This window comes from Amblyomma mixtum, chromosome 5 (assembly GCF_055824585.1).
Source record: "Amblyomma mixtum isolate Tamu chromosome 5, ASM5582458v1, whole genome shotgun sequence".
Taxonomy (NCBI): domain Eukaryota; kingdom Metazoa; phylum Arthropoda; class Arachnida; order Ixodida; family Ixodidae; genus Amblyomma; species Amblyomma mixtum.
Window position 1 is genome coordinate 2,995,856 of NC_143016.1, and position 3,678 is coordinate 2,999,533.

The 3,678-nt window shown below is 44.8% G+C and overlaps 1 long non-coding RNA gene across 1 annotated transcript; it reads right to left on the minus strand.

Annotated features, from left to right (window-relative positions):
* Nucleotides 1-252: 252 nt before the first annotated feature.
* Nucleotides 253-3,197, minus strand: LOC149341144 (uncharacterized). The gene is made up of 2 exons (XR_016282626.1): nt 3,146-3,197; nt 253-423 (listed from the first exon to the last, which is right to left on the minus strand). It is a non-coding gene; the product is annotated as an uncharacterized LOC149341144 (long non-coding RNA).
* Between the last annotated feature and the right edge of the window lie 481 nt (nt 3,198-3,678).

The window sequence follows — 3,678 nt, forward strand, 5'->3', positions numbered from 1 at the left end:
ATTACTGTCTATAGACAGTCTACAGACAAAAGTCTACTGGTCCAGTAGACATATGTCTATAGACTGTCCATAGACTGTCTATAGACATTCCATAGGTGTGTGGCCTGGCAGTGCTATAGACCTTTGTCTATAGACAGTCTATAGACCTCTGTCTACTAAACTATTAGTAGACCATTATCTATAGACTGCCTATAGACTGTCTACAAGCATTGAAAAAGGTCACCAGACAGAGTTCACACATGAAACAATCAATATACTTACAAATTTACTTTATTTCCAAGCTATCCAGGCTGGGAATATGCAATACATGCACCATAAGAATGCACCACAGTAACATAAAAGTTGAAAGTAACAGTCCGGCTAGTTTCCTCAGAAGCATTCTTGTGGCCTGTTGTCTGCAGTAAATCATCCGGCCATGTTCACCTGTACAGCACAAAGGAAAAAAATAATATGAGGAACTGAAAAAAAAATTCTCATTCCATCTCTACACATGTGCTTTACAATGCAAGGCATATCCTGGCTATGCCATTCTAGAAAGGCAATCTTGATCTTATGGTTTGGTTTTATGGGGTTCAAAGACCCAAGGCGACACAGGCTACGAGACGCTGAAGTCAAAGGCTGGGGAATAATTTCGGTCACCTGTGCAGAGTACACAGGCCTTTAGCATTTTGCCTCTATTAAAATGCGACCGCCTAGGCCGGAATCGAACCTGCACCTTTCAAGTCGCCATACGAACATTATAGCCACTGAGCTATCAAGCCGGCTCAATCATTTCAGTAAATACACGACAGATTATAAGTGTCGTCATAAAACATTGTAACAAAAACCCCTAATCCCTGGAGCACTCTACTCTGAATCCAGTACTGATACTGATTTCTGTATGGCAATACTGTTACAGCCAATACTGATCTCTTTATGGCAATCCTTTTACACTATTTGTAACAGAAGACTTCGAACAATTGTGCCACATATCTCCATTGACTCGCAAGGAGCTGTTAAGAATGCCACCTCCATAAAATATAGATTCAGTGCACCTTACACAGTGATCCAAAAAGGAGAATATTGCAGCATTTATTCTTATAACCGCTATAGAAGATGCGCTTCAGAATACCCTGCGTGAATTAAGCCTGGTACACTCGGCCAAATTTTTAACTGGCTCGGGTGTTGCATCGCTAAATGCACCTTGTAAAAAAGGTGCCTTTCGGCTACACTGCTGGCATATTCATGCTGTAATTTAGCGAGTGAAATGTCATTTCGTGGTTCCTTTTTGTTCATATAATGTTTGAGTGCAGTACTTGCGTGTTTATACCAACGTTATCAGAAACATTCGTCTGCCACTACGAACAGCTTAAACAAGCGGCATACGCAGCAATAGATCTGGTCCATATGGCTTCATCCTCTGGGTAAAGTACCACTCCTTTCATGGCGGACAAACCCAGATTAGTGCAAATGCGCCACCAGAACCATTGCTGCGTATTCCGCTTGTTTCGGCTCTTCGTAGCGGCAGACGATGAACATTTCTGATAACTTTGATCTAAACATGCAAGTACTCCACTCAAACATTATATGAACAAAAAGAAACTATGAAATGCCATCTCACGCGTCAAGTTACAACATGAATATGTCAGCAGCGTAGCCAAAAGGCACCTTTTTACAAGGTGCATTTAGCGATGCAACACCTAAGCCAGTTAAAGATTTGGCCGAGTGTACGTAAGCCGATACTCAAACGGGCACAAGCTATACAAAACCAGCAGGCAGAAGCAACCAGTTCACCACAGATTTGCGCCTATAACTTGAAGCACAAACACGGAACAGCATATCATACATCAGCGCGCGCTCTTAGAAACAAGCGGGTTGCAGCGCTTCCATGCCGCGCTCATTATTCAGAAAACTAATACAGCACACAGAGGCTGCAGCTGCGCCGTTTCAAAAGCAGTCGCGAGGTTGAGACAGCAAATTACTGTCACAATAATACCGCCTGAAATTCACTTAGTTTTTCCTTCAAGTGCAGCTCCAACAGTGCAGTAAAGAGGTGTGTTTCTTGCATGGAGGCAGCCTAACCCAACGCTGCTAGAAAAATCAGCGAAAGCATTGAACGAGCTCAAAGTAGGAAGGAAGTATTTCAATGAAACAATTAACGCCTTCAACAGGCGCAGCTATAATAACACGAGAGCTTAATTTAATTTTAGGCGCAAATAAGCGGCAGTCACATCGGCGCTTTCGTAACGTAGCAGTCTGAAATTAGAAACACATACTTTGCCTCTCGCGCAAATGGTATTCTAGAAATCTGTGCACGCGTGAGCGGGATTCATGGACTAACCATTCGGAACGAAATGTAAGCCACCTCTTGTCGAGCCGACCTTTACCCAGCTTTCAAAATGAAGTGCCCGCAAGCCAGCGGCGGCGGCCAACGGCTCTGATGACAGACACGGACGAATCCATACGTGTGCAACGAAGGGGAGATGGGATGGAGCTCGTGGGTTCATCGCGGTGTTTGAGCACGCCGGCCATTCGCGCCGGCAACGAATGTTATTCACCCATCACACTACAAGCATTCCTCCAGCGCCGCATGAATACAACTTTGACAAACGTCTCGCGCTCCAATCTATAGCGTTAAAAGACACCTTTTGCTGAAACGTCGGCGTCCACGACGCGCACCGAGCGAGCGTCCATACGTAGCAAGCAATGCACACCTCAAAACGAACAGCACTCCATGGTCCAGACAGGCGATAACACAAAGATAAGAAAATAAATGTAATCCACCACTGAACGAGACTGTATGTAAGTACGTTTCGGAGGTGCAAAGTAAATTGAGCTCACACGGCGCTAACTAACACACAGTTCCATTTCGGCCGTCATTCACAGGCTAAACGACATTTCTGGCCGCGCATCCACCTTGAAACACGAAAAATCTAGTAGACAGCTCGCGAGGAGCGGATTATCATCAAGGGCATCGCACAGACTGCCTTTCCGCGCGTTAGCAAAGACAGCGGGACAGAGATAAGCGGCATTAGTCGAGAACCCGATGGCTTCCGAAACGAAGATAGGACGTTTGTAACTGCGCACATAATCTGTTCTGCACACACAGCTCTGCTTAGAGTGGTTTAGGAGACCAAATGAATAAAATATAAACGTGTAGACTTACCGTAAGCGGACGATGAAGCTGGATTCTGAAGAAAACGTAATCCGCGAAAAACACGCTAACGCCATTGATGCAGCCACGCACAGGGTCGTTTGCAGCTCGAATGATTTCCCGCCGTCTGGCAGTAAAATGGGTAAAACGTGAAACAGAAACCCATTTTACGGTCGTATCTTTATCGCTCGCACTCTTGCTGTGTGCAGCTTGATCTGATATCCAAGACCACAGAAGGCAATTGGTTTGTAAGCTTAAATTATTCGCTTACCCTCTAAAAATCTTATTGTTTTCGTGAAAACAGAACCGACTTCTGTTCTGTTCTGTTTTCTGTTCTGTTTTCGTGAAAACAGAACTCTTGCACCAACATTCTAATTGCATGCTATCGAGCCCCCGACACGGATCCTTCTTTCATTAGCGACCTTCACTCTGTTCTTGAGGACTTGCAGTCTCGATTCTCTCATGCCAACTTCATACTCTGCGGCGACTTCAATTTCCCAGACATCGATTGGGATAACTTGACTGCGTCATCTCGTCCATCAAAA